We start from the raw sequence: 26,547 nt of genomic DNA on the forward strand, positions 1-26,547 counted from the left end.
AGGCTTAAAGTCTTAATACTGAGCTACCTTGTAGTCAGAATCCCGATTTATCGTGTTCCTTAGAATCTGTATAAGAGACAAGATCAGTCAAGCCTTGAATTCAGAAGACGGCTAGAAGTGTGAAACTCTGCGGATTGTTCGCTACGAATGTCGGTCTGGTAATATTCAGCCGAGTTCAGTAAACTATAGTCTTGGAAATATGTATTGAGCTAGACATGCTGCTGTTCATAAGCTCGGTAGTGAAGTTCTAATGCTCTTCGGATTTCGATAGTATTTTGTTGTCGGAACTATTTTATCTACTTACTTAAAGTACCTTGCCAAGTATCTGAGATCTTGAGCAGAACCTCAAGATGTAAACTCCGAAAGTCAATAGCACAAAAAACTGGCCTGAAGGTCTTTCTTAGCCTATCTGATGTTATGTTGTGGAAGGGGTTTTCTTATTAGCGATCGTTCGCTGTTATGCAAAATTCCACTGTGGAGCGAGCTCTTCTTTGTCTTCGACACTTTATGTCTTCGCCTGAACTATTTCGCCTTCTCCAAGTGTTAAGTTGTTGGCAAGTTGCAAAAGTGGTTTGCTTAGACACTTAATAAAGTTCGAAAGTCATCGTCGTCGAAGTTAGTTGGAAGCATACAATTAGATAAATACAAGTATAATTGTGCGACTGAGTCTACAAGACGTTTAGCACTGCAAAAACAAGACTCATTAGTGGCAATGCTTTGTTTAGTGATTTCGGCAAAAACTTTTCTCATTTAACCATGTACAAATTAATGAAAATGGAATTGTGTGAAAGTATGAAGTCCAAAGTAGTGAAGGAAGAAGCAGAAACAAAGAAAACTTATTCAAATGCAAACTTGTGGACGCTGTTTCTTCGTTTGCTGCTCTCGAGCCACAGCTTGTCATGAAAAACAGTTCAGCACTTTGCTATGCGCTGACACCTAGGTAGCACGTGTGGTCACGAAAGCGGAGGGGGGAAGTGAGTTACGTGAGTGTGTCTCACGCACTTTTTCACGAAACTGCTTACACCGTTAGCCAAGCGCGAGCGACAAGCATGAGCTCGAGGGCTGAAGGTGGCAAACTGGTTCGGTGGTGGTGGTGGTGGTTGCAGTTGTGCCCTGAAAATAATGAAAGCTGATGATGCCAGCGCTGTGAATGAATGAATGAAAGCTGTTGGAACTGGGCAAAGCTGTGCGCATAAAGAGAAGGTTAGAGCGCATGAATGATTACTGCAGAGGGGGGAGTTGAACACAAACACAAAGACGAAAAAAATTATGGCACGCATTAACGCGTGGCTAGATTAATGAATGGGCATGAAGAGCAGCAGTAAATCAAGGAAAATAAAATAGACGAGTCAGCTGTTTTCGAAAAATGCGGCCATCTAGGTTTAACTAACAAGCATTACGTATTTTTTATGCGTAATTTTATACCGTTATATGTGGCACGTACTATTATCATCTAGGCAGTGAAACGTGTAGTGTATGTGCTATGATAACAAGGTAACCGAACTGTGGTTGGAAGTCTCGCGGGGTTGACAGCTACACATGCTGGCCTAAGGAAAAACCTGTGTAGATTTCTAGTAATACTGCAGCAGCATAGAAGCCTTAAGCAAAAAAAGTTGAAACCTCATTAGAAGCAGACAAAAGTAAGCCAACGTATGTGTGGGATGCAGGAAGCAGTCTAATCAGCGGTAAGCGCTCGGAAAACAGCAGCAGCACCACCACCACAACTTGATTAACACGCACTTTTTTCTCCGACAAAGAAGTACAATGAGTGGCAGGGATGCTGAGCTCTTTTTCATGGAAAAAAGTGGCTGACGAAACTTTAGCTGCGCAGAAATACGTGTTCCGCATAAAGTGTTGGCGGAAAAGAATCAAAGTAAAAGTGAGGACTACACATAAAGCGAGCAAATAAGAGGAAAAAAGCTCGGAGGAATTCAGCGAAACCTAGATGCCTTACAGAGCTTAGTAACTTCATAACTACTAAGGCGCATGCTGTATAAAACCATCCATTGCATTAAATTATCCGCCAAAAGTCAAATATATGCCTAAAAAGATCCGAAATTTCGAAGAGTCTGAAGTTATAGAGCAAATAGTTGAGACTTCTTGACGTTCTCCTTTCGATATGAGGTTTGTTTGCTCCGAAGCTCTCGTTCCAATCAGAATTTCAGTGACTGGAAGTCTGGATCACCTAAGGATGATTTTAACTAGGAAGTTCAGAGAGCCATTTATCATGAGCTCTACTTGTCCGTGACAAACTGCTTGTTTAGCCTCGGTCACAGACACGATTCAAACGGACCGAAGTTTTGAAAAGTAACAGAGTGAAGAGTTTGTAAATTTCTCATTTCGCTACGAGCCCCGTATCCTCCGAAGATCTCGTTCCAAGCAGTACTTCAGTGTCTGGATCATGTAAGGTTAATCAGGTTTGCTCTGAGAGCCTATCATCTTAACCTGAAATCGTGAGCTTTAGTAATCCGTGTGAAAATAGTTGTTTACCTTAAGCGATGTGAGTGCTAACCCCAGTTTCCTTGGGGACGCTAAATCTCTTTTGGGAGCTTAGTGACTTCTGTTCTATCACAGTCAGAAACCGCGGAAGTCGATCTTCATGTTCTGGATGTGTCCTCGATTTAGACTAAAAAATAGCTTTAGTGAGTGAAAAGATCAAGAACTATCAGAAGCTTCAGTAAAAATCAGCATCTTGAGCTGGTTTTCTGTCAAAAAGTCCTCTAAAACGTATGCACGGATGGATGTCACTTAATCCAACCGACTCTGGTTCCATATCCGCCTCTAAGCTCACTGCTTCATGAATGCTACAAACTATCGAACAAACTTAGTACAACCTCGTCTCACCGAGTGTAGGGTATACACAATAATTAACGTTATTGAATGTGAAACATACACTTAATCAGCTGGGACAGCAATCAGCCCACTCATGCGTTACAATGCTAGTCAAATTACCATCTTTCCGCAGAAAACTAGTTCAGCAAATTTTTTTTTGCACTTCCTCCTCGACATACGCGTTAATGGGAGCACTGCGCCTTTGCTGCTTTTGGAAAATGTTTCTGCGAATTGAGAACACGTAGCTTTTCAGCATGGACGCGTGTCCGTTGAGTCGCACTTTATTGCGTGGCACAATCGGGATGTCCTGGAGTATGTGGGCGCGCACATGTGTGTCTGCAGTCAATATTTGCTAATTCGACACATATTCGCCAGCGCAAATGAGGTTAGTGATTGCGCACATCTGTGTTGGCTACGATGCGGAAAGAAATGCCCGGGATGCTGTGGAACCGTGTTGTGGATAGGAGAAATTGTGGAAAGAGCAAAGTGTGGAGGTGTAATCTCTGCTACATTCGAATACGTAGTTCAAATGGATTCGATATGCTGAATAAGCACAGAAGTCGAAAGCTTGTTCCAATTCTGGTTATCCTAAGGCCGAGTCGCGTTAGGTTTATGACAATGCTCATATGGATTCCTCTTTAGAAGTTACGTCAATGTTGGTCTCCAAATCTTTTAGTGCGGATACTGAAATACCTTGTGGACTGCAGCTTTGGAGCTCGTCAATTTGGACGCAGCCTGAACAACATTCCGCACCGATACCATTATTTTCGACTTTCCAACTTCTGTCTACTTCAAGATCGAGCGTTAAACAACTGTGAGCAGAGCTCTAAAATCCAAAAGAAAATGAGATTCGCCTGGATGGATTCGGGTTTCAGAAAACTTATAATAAATTCATGGATGAGAATTCGGGGAGCCCAGATCAAGGGTATCCGGCTCATAATTTTGTTAAACAAATCTTGACTATGGTTATAACGCATCACATTTGAAAAATACCAGGCGGAATACTATTACTCGGTATCTTTTCTATTGAAGTAGGTTGGATTGCGGTCTGGCATAACTTTCATCCAACTTTGTCTCCTCTTCGGCTTCAAATTACATAAGAACTGTCAGTGTCTCCTAAACGACACTTTAAAACGCACTCTACCGTTCATTGACCTCTACTTTTCCTTGCCGGTGACCGGTCAACCAACTGCAACCAAAAATACAGACAACTCTACAAAAATACTAAAAATTATTTGGTTCTGCGACATTTTCTAAACCTGCAGCGCTTATCTCGCTTACTTGACGCGTGGACAACACATTCTAAGGATAAGACAAATGACAATGACACGCGTGTGTGTGCCGTCGAAGAAAAGGTGTCATTGCGATGGCTTTAAAGAGATACGGAAGAAAGGGACACAAAAATGCTTTGGTTGCGTGTGCGTGCGCCACACACGTAACTAACGTAGCATTACATTTGTATTTATTATTTTCATTTTTATATGAAATTGGCCCTTTTTCCCGGTCGTCCGTTTGTCCGGCTTTCCGTCGCGTGTGTGTGCGTGTGCCTTAGGCAGCCTACGCATAATTACTCAGCATTATGACTGTTATTTTTGGTTTGTTTTTGTTTCTAAACCCCAATTATTATGCGTTTTAGGTAGTTTGCCCACGTACTAAGGCTTAAATAGATTTACATTAAACTTTCACTCATTGCTTTATTCTATTTTAGGTTATGTTTGTTCAGTTTTGAACCAACAAATAAGTGATCCTAAAGTTTTTTTCATTTAGTTTAGCTTAAAAATTTTAAATGAGTAATACAAAAGTCCGAATAATGTTTTCTTCTGCGTCCTCTTATCTTCGGAACTTGAAGTTTCAGAACCTAAAAATGTCTACGTTTCTGCAATCTTCCTTTAAGGGGTCTATTTTCAATATTTTTTTCATGTAAAAAATTGTTTATTTAATTCAAACTTTTTTCTTTCTTATGGATACATATTTAAGAATAACTACTAAAATTTTCAAAATAAAAGTAAAACTCCTCCATTGCGACGTCATTTCCGGTGACCCCTCGGAAAAAAGATGCTTCCGCGTTGTCAGCTTAACTCCTGACAGGACCATCCAAAATGAAAAAAAAACAAAAATAAGTGTTTTGATAAGACCATAATCTCGTGCTTGAACGAAGGAAAGACAAAAAACTGAAAATATGAATTTTGGCAGACATTTTTCCAAAAAAAAATTTCGGTCAAATTTGCTTGGCATTTTGATTTTTTAAAATAGTTGTAATTGAAAAAAAAAATCTTCGTGAAAACACGGTTCCGAGAAAAACGCGTTTAAAGTTTTGAGTAACAGTAATACTTGACTTGGAGCGCTGTATCTCCGAAACTATTATTCGAATCGACTTGAAAATAATAGGATAATACCCTTGAGATCTTGTAGAAATTAATAAGCCAAAAAACAAAAAATCGATTTTTTTGACTCCATGAAACCCATGTAACCCCTTAAGTTTCTTCCAGCTGGTTGAAATTAAAGCAAATCAATCCTCCGAACTCTTTCAACTTTGTGAACTCAAAGCACTGAATTGAAACCTCCTGTTTCCGTCCGAATATGGTGACTATTTCAAAGTACTGTTTTAGCTCGCTAAATCTAAATTAAACTAACCGGGATTTGGCTCTTTCTACTTAGTTCCACGAGCAGAACTATATATGTATGACCGTTTTTTCATGGGATCTCTTTCAACTAGTCCAATCTGAGCAAATTAGATTGGTTAAGAGAACGAAATGGTGGGTAATGAATGTGTAAGTTTCTTTCAGCTTGTGTGTTTGAACGACTCCAGCTAAAACTTTTCCGAACTCCTCCAACTTTGTGAACTTAATGCTCTCTTCTCCGACTTTTGTTTCATTAAGCACGCCTGATCAAAAAGCTCTCTTCTCCGACTTTTGTTTCATTAAGCCCGCCTGGAATATATGTATCTACAGGTTCCCTGGATTGGTGAAGTTTGCTAATTTTTTACCAGGTTCCCACAACCTTACATAAAAGGTCGGAGTTGTGTCATCAGATCTCCCAATCGGATATTCTAACTAGTTCAATCTGAGCAAACTGGAAAGATAAGTAAATGGAACTATGGATACAGTTTGAGATACGATTTTTGGCTGGTGGCTGATCTTGGGGACTTAATAGACGGTATTATCTACGGATCGAACATTAATGATGTTAAATAGACGATGAAACACATAGCAAGGAGTGGTAATTGACAAAGAAGGATCCACAAGCAATCGATTGACTTAAATGGACTTGTGAACTGCTCGTGAGACTACGGAGAGAAACGTAAACCATAACTGAAGGGTTCAAAGAATGAGAAATCACCACCTCATGATGGGATCATGATAAATAGATTATATAGTCGGATAGGTCAACATACATATTATGAAACTATTCCCAATACAGTTCGATCTACCTAATCCGAACAAACCCTGCGACTAAGAACTGTCAATTCGACAGTATTCCTCCAAATTAGAAGAGGAATCTTTTCAGCGCAAACTACAATAGATCATGAATAGAAAACACTCGAAAGGTGATTTCACCAACTTCACCAACTGCGTTGAGATTATGATTTTGTGTTGAAGTGTTTTTCAATTCTCAAGTATAATGCTTTACGAGCATGTGCACTAAATTGGCGATTGTTTGTATGTGTTGCCCTAATTTTCGCAGTAATATTTTTTTCGTATACTTGGAAAGTTTACCTACTTTTTTTGGGCGTGCTCTGTCACTGCTGCACTTAATGAGTTCCCATTTTTCAAATAACCCTTCGGGGATATTTTTTTCGAATCGCTCTCAAGCAACAAAGGTACATAAAACGCTAAGGGGGTGTGACAAAATGGTTGCGGTTTGGAAGAATGACATTGTAGAGGGTTTTAACAGTTGGGGTATATTGAAAACAAAAAAAATGAAAATTTTTAGCTAAAGAAAAATTGCAAAGGAAATTTGACATTCCCCATAATTTAGTGCAAAAATGATGTGTTGTCATTTGCTGTCACTCAGCAGTCAAAAAACAAAAGAAAAACAAAAAAACTTTGTGAAAAAAGTGCATTGACACTTGAATGTTGCAGCGGCAACAACAAAAGGCAGGCGACACGCGACACAGTTTATTTTGTGTGACTGAGTTTTGTGTTGTTGTTGTTGTGACTGTTGTTGTTGGTGCTCGCATGACTGCCTGTAGGCCTAGAGGCTGTCAAATGTCATTTTATTTCACACCGCTTTCGCATTTTTGGGCAAAAGTCGCACAAAAAACAAAAAAAAAAGTATTTTGTTTACCGTTACTGCTGTTGTCGTTGTTGCATTGTCGCTTGCGCACTTAATTAACTGCATTTTGTTGCATGCCACACACACACATACAGCCAAGCATGCCATCATATGTGCAAAAAGCAAAAACAAAAAAAAAATCGCACAAAAATACCGCTATATCAGCGCCAGCGAGTTCAATGAACTCTGTGACAGCGCAAAACACAATAACAACAATGAAAAGGTAAGCCGGCACCGAAAAATACCAAACATTAGTCGATGTCAATAAGTCGTTACGCTCATAAATTTTCGCTGTAAATATGGCTACTGTATTGTTGTTGTTGTGTATTTTCGCAAAGTGCAGGGAGGGGAATGTAGCAGAAAAGTGCAGGGAAGTTACCATTGTCAGTGGATTGTGCTGGTAGGGCACGTAAGGTAATTTGGCTTCTCCAGCGCCTAAGTGTAGGCAACAGTCTTTTAAATGCTTGTTGTTGTATTGCGAGTTTTGTTCTCTTTTTTACATACATTACTTTTGTTATCTGCCGTTTTACGTAATCCGATTAAATTGGACGCATAGAAGTTATTACATCCTCTATAAAATAGTTGTGAGAATTTACAAATGATGGCACTCCTCTCTAAACATATGAAGGTATCACCCTACAACCTTATGTATTATGGACTTCATTTGAAAAAATTCCCGAAATTTGGTTGCTGAAAATTTCCATTAAAATTATTTTCATTATTTTTTCCACAAGATTGATTTCGAGCGTCATTCCGCGTTTCATTTGATACCAATCCCGAAATTTCGGGTTTGAAATTTTAAAATTTTTCATAAAAAACAACGAATTTTCGGGATCCCGTTTTTTGGTTTAAACCTGAGTCCCAACATTTCCGGATTACTTTTTTTATTTTATTTTGAAAAAAAAAAAATGTAATTTTCTTCATCAAATAGGTCATTCGATATCTATCTCTAGTTTATCATACTTATAGGTATACTTGTATATGGTTTGATACCATTTATGACACAATACAAAATTATAAATACAAAAATAAATACAAATATCATATCTAGCTATGTACTGATATATCTAGACATAATATCTACCTATTCTTATAAATGTTTACACGTTAAATATCATACTTTATGTACACATGCACATAGTGTCTTAAAAAGAGGGGTGTGTCTCTATTTTCGGGGTTGTTTTGCCGATGAAAATTATGTGCATGCACTAAAAATAGGATAAGGCACCAAAAATTGTCGATCTTTTATTTTCTATTTGCTTATTTATATTTGTCTTCATATAGATCTTTCGCTTAAGAATACCAATCATGGTGCTAAGACAGTCGTTTTCTCAAACGGACTTACTTTTGGTAAACCGAATGTGACATCTACGAGCCATAGTTCATATTAAGCTGGCTAAAGAGTTGCCATGATCTTTTCGGACTGATAATACAGCTAAAAATTCATTAGTTTTCAAATAGTATTTGTCCAGCGTCTCGTCTACTTGACATCATTCGAAATATCTATGTTTTCGCTAACGTCCAAATCGTTGTCCGAGGTCATGACATCTTTCTTCTTCTTCTTGACTGGCGTAGACACCGCTTACGCGGTTATAGCCACGAATCCCTCCTTCTGGCAGTTTGGCGCCAATTGGTTATACCAAGCGAAGCCAGGTCCCTCTCCACCTGGTCCTTCCATCGGAGTGGAGGTCTCCCTCTTCCTCGGCTTCCACCAGCGGGTACTGCATCGAATACTTTCACAGCTGGAGCACTTTCATCCATTCGAACAACATGACCTAGCCAGCGTAGCCGCTGTTTTTTTATTCGCTGGACTATGTCTATGTCGTCGAATAACACATACAGCTCATCGTTCCATCGTCTGCGGTATTCGCCGTTGCCAATTCTTAAGGGACCATAAATCTTCCGCAAAACCTTTCTCTCGAAAACTCCTAGTGCCGTCTCATCGGATGTTGACATCGTCCACGCTTCTGCACCGTAAAGTAGGACGGGAATGATGAGAGACTTGTAGAGTTAGGTTTTTGTTCGTCGAGAGAGGACTTCAAAGTTATGACTGTCAACAGTGACGCGGGAGCCAAGACGCGAATGCGCTGACTGTTTGTTTGATGACAGGAGATATTTCGTCTTGTCCTCGTTCACCACCAGACCCATACGCTTCGCTTCCTTATCCAGTCTGGAAAAAGCAGAACTAACGGCGCGGGTGTTGTTTCCAATGATATCAATATCATCGGCGTACGCCAGTAGCTGTACACATCTTTACCGAAGTTTAATAATATATGAAATCGAATTCAATCCAATTTCCCAGCTCGCTTGCCTATCTAATTTCGTTCCGTTTCCTTATTTTAAGCGTTTTCTTCAAAAAACAAACCTCTAATATTCGTGTTCCGACAGCTACTTCATATTTCTGAGAAAAATTTCCAAAAATTCTGAGCTTCGAAAGGTTTCAGCGCCTTATATTTTCCAGATTCGCGGTCTTTTTTGTAACGCTTCAGTTGTTCAGCCTGCTTCAGATAATCTACAAAAAGTAATCTGTCAAAAGTATATTCCATAGATAAAGCGGTTAATGTCTAATTTTTTGCTCCTTGGTGATTGTAGTCCATTCGTCATACATCTTGTAACACGAGTTGTCTTGTCTCACCTTGCTGATATACATAATTTCGGTTCTCCATTCGGCTCAACTGCAGTTACAACAAGTCCAGCCTAACCGATCGCCTGCGAAACTAGTTTTCGAATAGATAACAAATGCAAACCGCCATGTGTTTTTCCTAATTTACATTTTTACTGCGCCCCAAAGCGCTATAAATTCAGTTTTTTTTCTCGAATCAAAATTTCTCCATTAAAAAAATTATTTTGACATTTGTCATATATGACGTTGAAAATGTGCCGTTGCAGCACTAATGAAGACATATGGCGGCATTTTCATGACAACAAATAGAATAGAAAAAAGAATGCGCTGAAGAAGTGAAGAAAGTTGATCAGCACAGCAGAGTTGCAACAGCAAAGGGTTGTTCTAGCATATAATTAGGCTGAGAAACGAGTTTCCATAGACATTTGTTTGCCACATCTTCATTTAATCGCCCAAACGTGCAGCAGGTAATTTGATATTTTCCAAAGCTGCCATATTATTTCGGTGTTATTTCGAGACAGTTGACGGCACTGTCGAAACGTTTATCCTATTAAAATGTTCGCCTTAAGGTAGGCAAACGGTAGTTGCAGTTTTCTTTTTTCTCTCTCTTTCTTTCTTTTTCGCTGTTTCTCTAACTCATATTTGATGCTTTTCGTTTGACAATTCTATGCTAATGAAGCTGTCACATCTGTTCGCATGCTGTCACTGTCACTTGTAATCAGTTGACATGTGCTATATTCCGCGAATACTTTGCGAAATTTTATGCAAGTTTTCCTGGCTGGTGGTTTGAAATTTAATCAATTCCGTTGATGAAAAAAATCAAATCCATATATTCATGAGTCAAAGTTTGACATTTCGGAGCGCGGAGAAAATTTGGAAATGTGTGAATGAAAATGAAGAGTAGAGAAAGAAGGAATGAAGAGTATTGCCCTAAAAAAGGTGGGAAGAGGAACTCTAAACGTTTCTAAACTGGGTTTTTAATTAACGATTAATATATATTTTTAAGGTAAATGAGGTGTATGGAGAGAAGGGTGCGTTCGATTTGTTATAGAATCTGGAAATGAACCACAAGTTGTGATTTTATATTATTGTGACTTTTTTAAATATTTCAATATTTTTTTAATTTTGTATATAAAAAAATTTAAAATTATTATTTCTTTGATTTTTATAAAAAAAATTTAAATTATAACCATAATTTTAGAGTTTTTAAGTTTGCTTTTGAACTTTTTATTATATTTTGACATTTATTATTTATTTTAAATTTATTTTTTAAATTTTACAAAAATAATTTTCAAATTTTAAACTTCTATTTAAGATTTTCAAATCATGAAATATTATTTTTTCATATTTTCTTAATTTTTTTTAATAGTTTAAAATTTTAATACACAATTTTTCAACTTCACGCAAATCACCCCACCAATTGCGCCCCCAAAAGTAGACTAAAGGTGAATGACTTGCGCTTCGTTAAAGTGGCAATATATGCGCTCGCTAGCAAAATTTCGCAACTATTAATAAAAATCATGTCAAAACTCTGCAGCTCCCCTCGTTCGCTCCAGTGAACGTACAACTTTTCAACACTACAACAGCAAAAACATAACTTTTTCGCCACACAATGAATCAATATTCGCTGCACTCAATACATTTTTCAAACGAAAACTTTACGCTTCGTAGTTGTTTTTGCCGTTATGTTGTTGTAGTTTTGCACTTTTTACATCAATAATAGCACCCAAGGTACTAATAATAACGAAAATAGTGCCAAAAAGAAAGGGGAATAACAATTTGATACGTGAAGAGACGTGCGTTCGTGTGCGTGATGGACAAAGGAAATGAGGCTGCAAGTCGGCGTTTGCTGGGCGCCTTTGATGTGCCGACTGTCGGTAGTGTGTGGATATTTAAGCTACGGCTTTAAAGCCATAACAAAGATGGCGGTTGATGGGAAATTTAGAAATTTAGAGAGCTGGAAGGCGGCGGTTGGGTCTGGTGGTGAGTGGGTTTGCAATTACAAAGCGCTTGGATACGAGTATTTCTGTGTGGACCAAAGCTGCTGGCGGTATTGTGTTGGTATCCAATGGTTTTTTGCATTACGGTATACACATTTGTGGCAAACACTTGAAAATCCATTGGACGAAATTATCCAAGCGCATTCAGTTGTGCCAGTGACAGTCAGCCAAGCGCAGCTGCCATATGAAGCATTGAATGCAGTCGAGCGCGGACACCGAAGAAGCTCCAGTGGTTGGCAGTGACAGCGGCTGCTGCCACATAACAACAACAACGATTAATCGTCGCCCTCAACCGCCGACCGCAGCGCGGCATCGTTGGCGCTTGGCTTTATTGTTTCCGATTTAAAGTGCGAGCTCGAGCTCGTCCGCCGCTGCTGCAATCCAGCGGTTACATCGCCAGCGCTGCTCTGCCTGCCTGCAGCTTTAGCTGACCACACTAGACTTTGCTTGCTTGCAGCCCATTGCACGAGCTGCGATCTGCTGCCGCTGAGCTTTGACACCCTTACTATACACCACCCATGCCATCATCCTACTCACCCTTTCTCGAACTCTGCTGCCCGGTTATCTATCGCTTCCAGTTCGGCCCTTCCTCCCCCTTTACGCCTTTCGGTTTTGCTGGTTCCGCATCCGGTTTGCCCACTTTGTTACATCAATCCTAATGTGTCTTTTATGTCCCCTTTGCGTTACTATCTTCCTCGCAGCTCCTGCTGTGCTCTGCAGCCGGTTTAAGTTGGCTTTGCCGGCTGCTGTCAGCAGCAACCGAAGCTCACACACATACTCAATACACAACTAAGTAGCTGCGTGTGTGTATATCTATTTACTAGTGTATGTAGTTACATCCAGGCACGCTTTGCAGTGCTAGCCGCTAGCTGTCGTTGAGTCCTTGTAATCCCATGTAATGGCATACAAGCTCCGGTGGCTCCGGCGCTCAATTGCATGGCATCTAATTGAGGGTTAGTTTTGGGTGCGCCGCTTGAATAATATATGCTGCTGTATATAGGGAAATATATAAAGAGTGAAAATATTTACAGCGCGAGAGAGAGAACAATCAAATCATATTGAGACAGCGTTTGTTAGAAAATGAGAGTGAGATTCTGTTGACGATAAGTTTGCAGAGCAATAGTTACATCCTTATAACGACGTGTCCTTTTTTCCAACTAGATTTGCGCTTATCAAAACTGACGCAAGTGCGCGTTACTGGCAGAGAGAGAGTGCGTTGCTGTTATGAGTGGAGCTTTAACAGTCAATTGGCTAGCAGCGCTGTACTCGCGCTGTTGTCGTACTATTAAGCTGATGCAACGGCTGCGCTAACAGTAAAAGCACAGCTGTTGTGCCTAACATGAGTCAGTGCGCTCACCCAGGCAGAGCCGTGCTCTCTCCTGAGTGCTAAGCGCTTTGCTGTTGCTACAGGGGTTGTTTCCAAGGTGCTAGCACACCTGCTTGCCAGCCCTATGTGTGAGTAGCGCAGCTAGTGTTTTTTCAACAGCTCTCCCGGTACTCGCGCTCACGCATGACCGCTCGCTGAGCACTTGTTATGCTAAATGCGCTGCTGCTTTGCAAATTGGACGCTTGTCTAGGCGTTCAGGACGTTGGCGACTAGGTCCTGGCGCTAGCTTCTGGCATATCGTCAGTAATCGGCAAACCATAAGGATCATCGTTGTTGTCAGTCGTGCGTGTTCGTTCGTTGCTTTCGTTCGTTCGTTCGTTAGTTCGTTGGTTCGTTTTTCGAGAACATTCATTTATGATTTTTTGACTCCTGCACCTGCAAAATAAAATATATAAAAAACAATATATTCTCATATATATTTCAAATATAATATCAAATCAAATCAAAGAAACAAAAAACTTTCAATATTTTGTGTTATTTGAAACTTTTCTTAGTTTTTTGAATAGTTTCGAATAGTTTGTGTACAAAAGCTCGGTTTTAAACATTGTAAGTATATTTATGTCTATGTATTTGTGTCTGAAAAATTTTTGTCTAGTATAACAAAGTGGCACACCCACACTTTTTTAAGCGCACACACACACACGGACAGATACACTAACACTGCTAGGCAAAAGTATATTGCACGCATTGCAAGCGAAGCGCCCAGTGTCCTGCGTATACATTTGGGTTAATTGCAAAGTTTTACGCACCAGAAAGGATATACATAAATCTGTGGCTGATTTTTGGGCGTGTGTGAAGGCGTTGTGCTACAACATTAAAGGTGTAGTTGCCGACATTTTTCAATTAGAAAAATTTGCGAAAAACTTGAAATTTGTTTTCTAGAGTGATTTTGTTGGTATATTACTACAGATAAAGCCGGAAAAGTTTATGAAAATACCGGAAAATTATTACTCTTCGTATTGAAGAGAACAAAAAGTAATATAAAATTAGTAAAAAAAAAATGTTAAAAAAAAATGCCAAAAAAAATGTTAAAAAAAATGCCAAAAAAAATTTTAAACAAAAAAATTAAGAAATAATTAGTCAAAATTAATTGAAATAAATTTCATAATTGAATTTAAAAAAATTAAAAAACAGTTGAAATATTTTTTTTAAATATTGTATTTTTTTGTTTAAAATATTTTTTTTTAATAAAAAAGTTAAAAAAAATAATTTTAAATCAAATTATATAAAAATTTAAACATTTTATTTCATAACACAAATCACATTTCAACCAATTTCAACTTCAACACACCCTTTAAATTCGCATTTATAACGGCAATTAAATCGGCTGACCCTCCCTACGTGTATTCCTACCCATGTGTGAAAGTATTAAAAAAATCCTTCAGACACTTTCATATTAAAATGCAATTAATCTTAGTCCATCAGTAAATGCTATTGCATATTTGTAGGCGTCATGGCGCACAGACATAAATGTGAGTAATAACACACGAGTTTTATTAGCAGACAAGCAATAGAGTTCAGCTTGCGAGTATAGGTGTGGTTGATGTCAGAGAATGAGGAGGGAATATTGAGGGGCAGAATAACGACGAAGGGAAATATGATTGAATGATTGGTTAAAATTTTGTATGAAAAGAAAGAGCTGAAAAATTCTATGTTTAATATAATTTAATATACAATAGGAAATTCTCAAATTTTCAGATTTTTTAATATTTGAAAATATGTAATTTTGAATTTTTATTTTTTTTAATTTTCAAAATTCTTAAAATTAGTGAAGTTTTTAAATATTTTGAATTTTTCGGTTTATATAAAAAAAAAAATAAAAAAATTCTAAATCACAAAGTTAAAACATATAAATCTCAAAAATTAAATTTTATAGACTAAAAATATTCATTTTTAAAAATAATAAAATCCCAATTCAAAAACTTATTTTTTGTCAATAATTTTTTCAAATGTTTCAAAAATTTAAAATCGAAAAACACAAACGGCATAATTCTTAAAAATCTCAAGGATTAAAAAGCAACGAAAAATTAAAAATTTTCAAAATAAAAAAATTTTCAAACATTTACAATTGAAAAAAATAACATAAATCTTAAAAATATCAAAGATGAAAAACTACCACGAAATTAAAAAATTTCGAAATCCAAAATTCTAAAAGTTTTAAAGAATTTCTCAGAAATGTAAGCATTTTCAATAAATAAATATTCCAGCAATTATTCTTCGAGCATTTATATTTGCTTTCCTCCATTTTCCTGTTATTTTCGCAATTTCTATTCCATTTTATATGCGCTCTACCGCTAACTAAACGCCTAGGCAGCCGCAAAACAACGCCAACAAAATCAGTACACCACAACACACACATACACATATACTTGCTGGCAATACTTATACACTATTCAACGAGTAATAACAAAAAATTCGCCACAAACAGCCACCCACTAGTGCAGCGCCGAAAACACGTAGACCGGCTTCTACAAACACACAAGCTGACAGATAGCTGGCGAGCCACTCAACTCACACCAGCTTGCCAAACGTACACCCCCACCACTTCTATTGTAGTTGGGGGGAAATATAATCAATATGAACCATAACAACAGACAGCAAAGAGGAAAGCTATGAGCGAATAAAATTCAACCCCGAAAATAGAAATAGCAAAAGCGACGGCCAAGCGAGTGCAGTGAAGTGGGTGGAAGGCCGTATGTATACAGCGAGTATACACGTATTTAGTTGTGGCGGGAGGGGGAGTGGGTAGTGAATTTGAAGCTTAGAATTGCGACGTGGTGTGGGTGCTGTGGCACTGCCGGGTGGTGGTGGGCTCGAGTTGCCTGCAGCCTGTTTGCCGTTGGCGGCGACAAGGAAACTATCTGTCTGCCGGGCTAAAAGCAAAGCAGCAACAATGAAAATAGCAAAAACAGAAATTAAAATGCTTTCTGTTGCCTAGGAAAGCATAGAAAGCATTTTTTGCTCGCCTTCGAGTAGGAGAAAAATGTGCAAAAAGGATCATGAAAATGTGAAAATTTGTATGTGAGTGAAGCAATAGCAAAAGTTTTACCGTTAGTGGTTGCCAGAAACTCGAAAAAAACATTTTTTTTTCTTTCGCAACAAAAGCAACAATAAATTATGACAACATATTTTTGCTGCTGTTTTGGCGTCCTTTTTGGCTATAAAAAATGGCAGAGAATCAAAGTGCAAAAACAACGCGTGTAACGAAAATAAATTACAATGAAATGTCGGAAAAATAAACGCTGTCAGCACACAAAAACACGTAAATTACTATTAAATATTAAAGCAGCACGGCAGGCAGGCGTTGGCTTTCCTGGCCGCTTGCCTTCTCCGCCTGCTTTGTCATGCTTGGCATGTGTGCTTTTTGCTTTTGTTATTATTATTGTTTTTGTAATTTTTTGCTTTTCCATTACGTGCAAAAATAAAAAAAAACACGGTGACTTGTCATGCCAGCAACTATTTTGTGATAATGTTGTCATATTTCATTGTTGGCATGCATTTGCGCTGAGGTGAGGGGCTGAGAAGGTACTCAGGCACACCGCCCAAAAGTTGTTGGAAAATTTACTATTTACAGTAAAAAGCGGTTTGGCGTTTGTATGAGTATATAAATTGATATATAAACTGTTATAAAAGGTGCGATAAATCTCGGTCTTTATACTCCATAGTTTCTCAAATGAATCTCAAACGTTTCTCACTATTAAATTGGTATATTTTATTCTCAATAAGTTTCGAAACAATTTCTTAGAATTGGTATTTGAACCATTGTAAAAGTCTCGACAAAATCACAATTTGTTTACTCAAGAGTTTCGGAAATGAATCTCATTCGGTCTTTATACTCAATAGTTTCTCAAATGAATCTCAAACGTTTCTCAGCATCAAATTGGTATATTTTATTCTCAATAAGTTTCGAAACAATTTCTCAGAATTGGTCTTTGAACCATTGTAAAAGTTTCGACAAAATAACAATTTGTTTACTCAAGAGTTTCGGAAATTAATCTCAAACATTTCTCCACTGGTCCACAGACCAATATTCCATTTGATACCACATTTAATTTTTTCATATGTTTTTAACATACTTAAACGTGGGGGTCATCAAGACATACTCAATTGAGTCGCAAATGTTCTGAAAACCGATTTGTAACTTTTCCGCCTTTTCACCAAGATTTGTATATATAAATAGCAAAACACAAGTTTCCCAACAATTTCTCAAGCCTTTCTCAATAGAGTTTCAAACTTTTCTCAAACCATTCAGAACGTTTTTCTCTGACAATACACCGTTTTTGTCACCTATCCTTTCCTAAGACCATCCCGTAAAATTGTCTCAATACAAATAGTTTTAAAAACGGTCTAATGACATTCTTAAATTGGTTCTATTTTTTATTTTGTTTGTTCTATTTTGGATACTCTCAAATTCCCTCAGCTTAGATATAAATAAAATGGTTATTCTCTGACTTTTATCAAACGCTTTTCAAGTCATTCTCAAACAAATTTGAATAACCTCTCAACATCTAAAGTAAACTGTAGTGTTTATAAGTAGTATTTACGAAGTACTGAAAAATTTTTATAGTTTTTATCACTTTAATTGAAGCTTAATTTAGTACCATTTCATCATTCAAAATCAAAATAAGCATATCGATATTGTATTCTTATCAAATCTATTTCTAGTTATTCTCAAACATTTCCATACCTTTTTCATCTATGTATATAGTCTACTTTTAAGAGATTGAATCAATCTTGATTTCTAACCTCAATATATTTCCCAACAGTTTCTCAAGCCTATTTTAAATTCACTACCATAAATTAAAGAGTTATTCAAACTAATTCTAATCCATATGAGATTTTTTAGTAAAAACTTAATTTTTTTATTCTCATATAAAAGATAATATACCTCTGTTTGATCGGCTTTAATGCTTCTCAAGCCTTTCTCACTTGTTTACCAAAATTAACTTTTAAATTTTCAAATATAAATAAATGTCCTTACTTTAATTCACTAAGAATACTTCTTTCTCATCAAATTTAAATTCTCCTCAGCATATATCTCTGCCAATGTTCGCATATCCTGATCTATAAATAAGCTCACTTCCTCTAGCGTAATTTTCTGCTTTTATATTTTATATATATTCTCTTTTTGTCTGCCATTTAATTATTCAGTATTATTGATCGCTCACTGTATATAAATACATGTGATGAAATATTTTTACATTGTATCCAATGTGTGTACGAATGTTTGTTGTGAAAGCAACCTTATAGCCATTTGAAAAGCTATAAATATCCTGCGCTAAGGACATGCATACATATGTATGTTTGTAAATGTGTTTGTGGAAAAGTCTTGGCAAAGTGAATGTGCTTGGAAAATGGCAGTTGAAATGTAACAGTTAGATGGTGTGTATTTTTATGGCATTTGTATGTAGTGTTTATAATGTCGGGTTCACACGTGAGCTGAAAATGGAAAACTTTTGATTTTTGGAAATTCAATTAAACTTCTACAGTGTTCTGTGATCTTAAGTGGTGGCTTTAGTGAGCTATTGTTTAATTTGAGACGAATGAGATGAATCTAATTTACCAACACACCCCACTGTCTAGTTTCCAAAGATGGCTTAATATCATAATTATAACCAAATCATCGAAATCTTGGAACCACAAACCTTTGCATGCTTCAAAAGACTTCCACTTCGTTAAGCCATACAGACGTTTATTAGCGAATCATTAACTCATATTAAAGTCACTGAAACAGCTGGTTGTACGTTCAAGTGCTTAAAAGCATGCCACTGTAAAGCCACCACCTTGACAGTAGATATACCAAGGAGTCACTGCTATACCACCAGCCACAGCGACACAGTTGCAATGTTAGAGACGACAATGCAAAGAGACGACAGACAACAGAATGTGCAACAAAGTTACAGACTTGCTGCGACAGCATAAAAACACTCGGGCAGTGTGTGAGGTCAATGAACGCAAGCGGGAAGCAAAAACAATGGCGAGGGGACGGGAAAACTCCGAAGGATATGAGAAATGGAATAAACAAAAAGAATTATACGTTATGCAGGAGGAAAATGTGAAATATAAGTAAGCTCTGTGGCGAAAAACATAATTCATGTGCCGATGGTGTGTCAGCAGTCATCCCTGTGTTCCATGCACAGATCCTTGAGAACATATGCAAGAAAGTCACAATTAATGGGTGAATAAAATTGCGGAAACAGTAAGGAGCAAAGCGGCAAACAAATGAAGTGCATGGCATTAGAGTTCACATCAAAAACAACAACGAATAAAGCAGACGCGCATGTGAGTAACGAAAACGTAAACACGGCAAGCAACGAACGTAAACAAACAGAACGAAAGATGATGGCACTTTGTAGGGAAGATAAGCACAACAAGGGGGAACACTAAAGGCAAAATGTGAGCAAAAATAAAGTGTGTTGAAAGAAATTTGAGATAAAAAGAATTGAAAAGCTAGACTGAAGTCAGTTACTAGCAGCAAGCTGATAAACATAATGCAGTCACCTCAGAGAAGTGTGAAAAATCAAACACAAAAGCTGAAGTGACACATAAAAATATTTACGGAAAAAGAAAAGAACAGAAAAAAATAAGAAAAAAGAGCGTGTTTGTTGACTTACCAGCTTGAAGAAAAAACACAGAAGGGTTAACCGCTTGTTGTTGTGTGTTGAAATTGCAACAAAGTACCACATTTTTTGAGCAACCCAACGCGTAGACTGCAGTCGCAGCGTCGCATAATTTCAGAAATAATGATAAAATGAAGTCAGCGCTGGAGATAGCAGCAGTCTAGGAAAAAAGAAACACGCAAAATATGTAAACAGTATAGCAAAGATTCTTGCATGTAACGTCACTTAGAAAAGGATGTGGCTTGTAGGACGGTGGTTTTCGTAATTGACACTTCAGTCAACATGTGTTTGACCTCATTTTTATGCAACACCTTTGTGCGTTTTTTTCTCTGTGACAGCTTTTTGTTTGAGTGTATTTTTCGTTTATTTTTTCTGCCTTTCGTTAGGATCTTTAGATTTTTCACAGTTGTGTTTGTTGTACAGGCATTTATGTGGATTTTGTGATTTAATTCAGACTGTGTTTCTATTTTGGAGCAAAAAATAGGTTTTCTATATCTTGTAGCATGTTCTGTGATCTTTCGCTGAAACAGTTCATGAGTGAAATATGTTTTCTATTCTTTACTATCTTGTCTGATCTTTCGATGAACTCTCGCAGCAGTTCTTGAGATATTAGATGTTTTTCTGTCGTTTCAAGCTGTGTTTCTACTTTTAAGCTAAAATTGTTCAACAAATTATGTTTTATAGATACTGTGATCTCTCGGTGATCTTAAACAGAAGCCGTTCTTCAATTCCTCCGAGATGAGATGTGGGATTATGTGTTTTTAGGTCGAATTTCCACTTTTAAGCTGCAATTTTTCAAAAAAATATAGTTTCTACTATTATATCTTGTACCATGTTTCATGATCTCTTGCAGAAGCTTTAGAGTGTGTCCATATGAAAATTTTTATAATTTTTTATTAAATAATGTCTAATAGTTCCTTGAAACACATATTTTGTGTGATTTTTAAGCATATATGTACATATGTTTGGTTGTCAGTGTGATAAGTTAGCTCCAGATGTGTTCTATATTTTTTATGCATTCATAAATATATCTATATAAATATAGGCGTGTCTAAGTAAAGCTGTTTTTTGTCAGCTGACACACAATATCATAACAAACGGAAAAGGCGAAATAAAATAGTGCCAGCGGCGACAAAATATTTTGAAAAGGTCAAGGTAGAGAAATGAGAAAAGATTGGTAGGAGTATGAAAATTTTAATTGCACACAATAATCGCACTTGGCTTGACGTTTCAAATGTGAGACACATGCTGTTATGAAATATATAGGTCTTGATTGCATGTAAGCTCAGCTGAACAGCCCTTAAATCAACAAATCGCGCGTGTAAAATGCGATAAGCAGCAGCGCACCCTCGCAAATTTTTCGAAACAAGATAATTTATTATGAAGCAACATTTTTTTTATATATTGAAAAAAAAAATTTTTGACTAGTGACATTAAAAAAAAGGTAAAAAATCCAACTCTTATCAGCGCCTATATAGCACTTAGTGCGATTAGCTTATGCTTTTGTGTTATAATTAGCTTCGAAAAAAATTGTAAACAACAATAGCAACCCTCGTTTTCGTTAGATTTATCTGCCTGAAAATCGCATGCGATAAAAATCAGCCAAAAACAGTTGTTACAGTTATGAAATTTGTTTTTTTTTCATTGTTGTATAAAATGTGGGTTGTTCTGATATCAGCATATGATCACGCGAGCAGCTGTAAATTAATGCGAGTTTCTCTTCAAACTCATTTAAATAAATTATTATAGTTTGTGACTAGCTGCTGCAATACTTGTTATGTTTGCGGCAAGTGTTGAAAATGCATATTCATGCATTTTTGTGCATAATTTATAAAAATTTGACGCAGAGGGTGCGTCACTTATAAATCAGCTGCTAAATAGAATATCATTAGCATTACAATTTTCATTTATTTTTTCTTAATGCTTCATATTCGTGCGCATACTTATTGTACATACTGTATGTGCATTAAATCATGCTCTGACAGGCTATAAATCTGCTGAGCAATTGTGTTTTAGCTCATATATTGTAAGCGTGACTTGCTTTGATTCAACTAAAATAATTATGTAGCCTATCCGCAGGCGCTGTATATCTTTTAACCTACAAAACTGGTTATATAATTGGAATTTTTGTATAAAAAACATCATATATGAATAAATAACATTGGTGATGGAGTTTTTAAATTTTCACAAATTATTTTCAGTATAAAAAATGTTGAAAGAAAAATATAAAAAAAAAAATTTAAAAGAAAAAGCAAAAAAAATATAAATTAAAATTTTTTAGTCAGAAGTAAATTTTTTTGAAGCCTATCCGCAGGCGCTGTATATCTTTTAACCTACAAAACTGGTTATATAATTGGAATTTTTGTATAAAAAACATCATATATGAATAAATAACATTGGTGATGGAGTTTTTAAAGTTTCACAAATTATTTTCGGTATAAAAAATTTTGAAAGAAAAATATAAAAAAAAATTTAAAAGAAAAAGTAAAAAAAATAAAAAAAAAATTTTACTTCGGTATAAAAAATTTTGAAAGAAAAATATAAAAAAAAATTTAAAAGAAAAAGTAAAAAAAACATAAAAAAAAAATTTACTATTTAAAATTTTTTTGCGATTAATACCGAAATATCTAGGTTAACTACATTTAAAATGCGAAAGAATTTTTAATATTCAATAATTCTTAAAATTTTTAAAAATAAAATCCAAAAATTTTTCAGATAATAAAAAAATTAGTTAAAAAATTTTATAATTTTTTATATTATTATTTTTTTTTGTTTTTTTTTTCAGATCAATGCTGAAATATCTAAGTTAACTAAATTTTAAAAATTTAAAAAATTTTTGAAAATTAAATTTAAAAAAATATATATTTTTTTTTAATATAAACACTTTTATAAAATCTCGTTAAAATCTCTGAATTTACTAAATATTATTAGTTTCATAAAGTAATGCACAAATTTTCATTAAAAAAACTAGTTTTTAGTCAGAATTAAAATTTTTTGAAGCCTATCCGCAGGCGCTGCATACATTTACGTATTTTAAATGCCTAAAAATATATTAATATATAAAAGTGCATACAAATTTGTTTGCATATATGTCTATTTGAATATTACCAACCGTTATTTTCCGCGTATTTACTACGCTTACAACCGATTACATAACCAAACAAATAAATGGCAACGCCATCTTTACACACCTTTAAGCAAATACATACAAACATAAATATGTATGTAAATATATATGTATGCATTTGTAGAAGAAAATGCTTTAATTTCACTGAGCAACGGTAATAATGTGCATGCAAGGATATCTCAATCAGGATAACGATCAAATAAACATATCTACATACATACATTCATATGTGTGTATGTGTATGTATATGCACTCGCTTGTTTGTCTGCCAGTTGCGCCGGCAGTCGCGAAAGTCACTACATAAATACAAATGTACATACGAAATAGATGCGGTGAGGTGAGTTCAATGAACTCCGCGCCTAGACACAACTCAACTGCAGTTATGCATTTATGTTGAAATGCAAGCGTGATGTGTGTGTGTGTGAGTTTTGTCTATGAAGTCACAGCTGTCGTTGTTGCTGCCATTGGCACTGCCTGCAGCATTGTTGTAGCAAAGCAAATGCACTGCATGCAATAAAAACAACAATAATATGAGCGCTGTGTTTGAAGAGAGAGGGAGAGAGGCAGTATGCGCTGTATATATATATATGTATGTGTGTGAGCGCGAGTTGCAGTTGAGCAATCAAATGTGCAAAGGACTCTAGCTAGGTATTTTGACTATTTCGATGGCGCAAACAATAACAACAAAAACATCACGAAGTAAGCAGTCAAGCACGCCGAATAGACAAAACATAGCTTAGCAACAAAGCATTTTTCGGGCTATTGTAGCATATAGCATTACATACATATATATGTGTGTGTGTAGATGCAGTTGAACTCATATTGCATGCAACCTTCAGCACACAAACACACATAACAGCAGTTAGATTCCTGCTTTCCTGTTGCAGACAACAGTACAACATCCACTAGCTCTAGGCGCTGTTAACGAGCAGTCCAAGCAACACAGCAGCTAGACAGGCGGTTTGAGGCTGGTTAGTTGCATGTCACACAGCAATTCTGATTAGAAATCGGTTGTTAGAAATTAGTTGTATGTGTTGTATATGAAATATAGCAAACTGTGTTGTAACTAGAAATGTAATACAGCTGAAGTGGAAAATTATAATGGAAAACAAAGAAAATTATTCAAATCGGAAAAGTAGCAGCTGTGAAATGGCTTGTGGCAAGTAGTTGTAGTATAAATGTAGACGAAGTTATTTATCGAAGTCAGGGAGACATGGCAAAGATTAATTCTACACACTTCAGTTAATACTCAATAACGAAAATGTTAATGAAAATAATTTTAAGTCTTGAACAAGAAAACTAATATTTTTTCAGTATTAAAATTTATAGAACTTAAGTAAAACTTGATCAAAAGATAGGTCGAAAGTTATTTAAAGCACTTAAGTTCTATAAAATAAGTAAAGTTTACAAAAAATACTAGATACTTAATAAAAAACTTAAGTAAAACTTATATAAAACTTAAGTGCTTAAAGAAAAATTAAGCAAAATAGGAATTAGCAGTTAGGTGAAAGTCAAAGGAAGTTAATTTTGAAAAAAATATGTGATACTTAATAAAAACTTAAGTAAAACTTAGGTACTTAAAAAAAATTAAGTGTAATAGGAATTAATTTTGAATAAAATATAATGTTTAATGTCAATGAAATTTATAAATTTAAAAGTTTTTGGCAAAATTCGAAAAATACTTAAACAAATGCTTAGTAAAAACTTAAGTGCTTAAAGAAAACTTAATTGCTTAACACAAACTTAAGTCACTTAAGTAAATATAACTCAAAAAAAAATAAAAATAAATTTTAAACCCGCAAAGAACTCTTAATGATAAGCATAGCAAAAATTTAAGTACTTAATAAAATCTTAAGTACTTCAAAAAATAAAAAAAAATGCTCTATAAGTGATTTGATTACAATTTGTATCAAAGTTTTTTTTCTCTATAAAATGCAGAAAAATAGAGCCCAACTTAATTAAAGTGATTTTCTGAACAAATGGAGGAATGTAGGACTTCTATGAATATCAATTAACTCTATCCCCCGTTAATACCTCCCCCTGCTGCGCGAATAATGCAACAAATTTAATTAAAAACCGCCTGTTTTTCAAGCACTTGTACTTCAAAAGAGAACAAAACGAAAAAAATCAACAGTTAAACCGGAAAAAATGCCAACAAAGCAAATGTAATGAAATCTATCTGCGAATTAGTGAATTACTTCCCGACAATTGCACAAAAATACTGTGCTGCGTCGAGTCATATAATACATGAAAGCAAACGCAAACAACAACAAACAATAGGAAGACTTTGCAAATAACTGCATTTGCGGCACAAAAACAAAAAATACGAAAACAAAAGCGCACACTGTGTCGGCATTGTGTGGCAACGCTGGCGCTAAAGTCATAATCCGCATATGTTTAAAACAAAAAAAAAAAAAAGAAAAAAAAAAAACAAAAGCATAAAAACAACAACAAACGTAATGTAGATAAATAAGTACAGGAGGGTTTCTACGCGGCCACACAGTCGGTGATTTTTTAGGGGTTGTTATTTAACCCAAACAACTTGCAGTGCAAATGGATAAATACACAACCGAATATGGGCATAAAAAAGTTGATTAATTCCCATGTGGGCATTAATAACGCTGCAGGCATACAACTCATACTCATACACATATGTTGGTGCATATGAACCCATTTCAATTCACTCCACACTCATTTAATTGCATCTTTTGCCGCGGGATCACCCACTGGGCTCTACGCAGTCTGCTTTTTTCCGCTGTTTATTTCGCCCCGATAGCCAGTATTGCATTACACTTGTTCATTAGATATGTATGTATGCGGTGGTGTGGGTGTGTATACTTGTCTAAGTGCATATATTTTCTGATTGAGCACTTCTTGAAAGTCTTGATGGCACATTTACTTCCACTTCAATGTTGGCAAACAATTTGATCAATTGTTAATTATATTAAAAACAGTAATTATATATGGACTGGGTGGGTGGGAAGTATATCGGGTGTGTGTTATTAGGGATCTTTAATGGATTTGCTAGTAAGAATACATAAATTAATGCAATTTATTGGTTTGAAATTACTACTTTACTCTAAAGTGAAGACAGCAATTACACATAATTACTTTTTCAATTACTCAAAAATATCATTACAATTACCGTGCTTAACTTTTGTATTTTACCAAAAGTTTATGTTTTAAAATAAAAAAAAAAATTATGGCAGTAATCTTCAGTACATTACCATTACCACGAGTAATGTGTTAAATTTGTACTTGTTTGCTTTCAATATAATGTTAGCCATGGAAACTTTATGATTCACTTAATATTTGAATTTTATAATTACCATTACATTGCCATTACAATGACTAAAACTTTCAGAAGTACTTGTAAGAGTAATGTAAATGTAATTAATATTACCCTTCCCATAGCGAAAATGTTAAATTTTTTCTTATTTGCTTTCACTATTTAGTTATTATTGAAAACTTTATGTTCCATTTAATATTTAAATATTTTAGAACAACCATTACATCACCATTACTATGAGTAAAGCTTTCAGGATTACTTGTAAGAGTAATGTACTACCAATAATATTCTTATATAATTAAATTGTGACTAAATACTTTAAAAGCGCGCAGTACAAATATCAGTACCAGTACCATTACACCTTGTAATTACCATTACAATGTTCTTACCAAGA

General features: G+C 35.7%; 1 protein-coding gene across 6 annotated transcripts in view; it reads left to right on the forward strand.

The window, feature by feature from the left end:
* The window catches only part of LOC105208565 (ELAV-like protein 2), a 92,108-nt gene that overhangs the window by 42,377 nt on the left and 23,184 nt on the right, over positions 1 to 26,547 (forward strand). The window contains exon 1 of one of the 6 annotated variants that reach the window (XM_011178487.3): positions 13,150 to 13,663. The exons of 1 other annotated variant lie outside the window; for it this stretch is intronic. The gene's annotated coding sequence lies outside the window, so the exon portion shown is untranslated. Of the gene's footprint in view, positions 1 to 13,149; positions 13,664 to 26,547 lie in introns of those variants that run through there. 4 more of the 6 variants (XM_011178486.3, XM_029038076.2, XM_011178489.3 and 1 more) reach the window with 4 other exon arrangements.

This window comes from Zeugodacus cucurbitae, chromosome 5, assembly GCF_028554725.1.
Source record: "Zeugodacus cucurbitae isolate PBARC_wt_2022May chromosome 5, idZeuCucr1.2, whole genome shotgun sequence".
NCBI classification, from domain to species: domain Eukaryota; kingdom Metazoa; phylum Arthropoda; class Insecta; order Diptera; family Tephritidae; genus Zeugodacus; species Zeugodacus cucurbitae.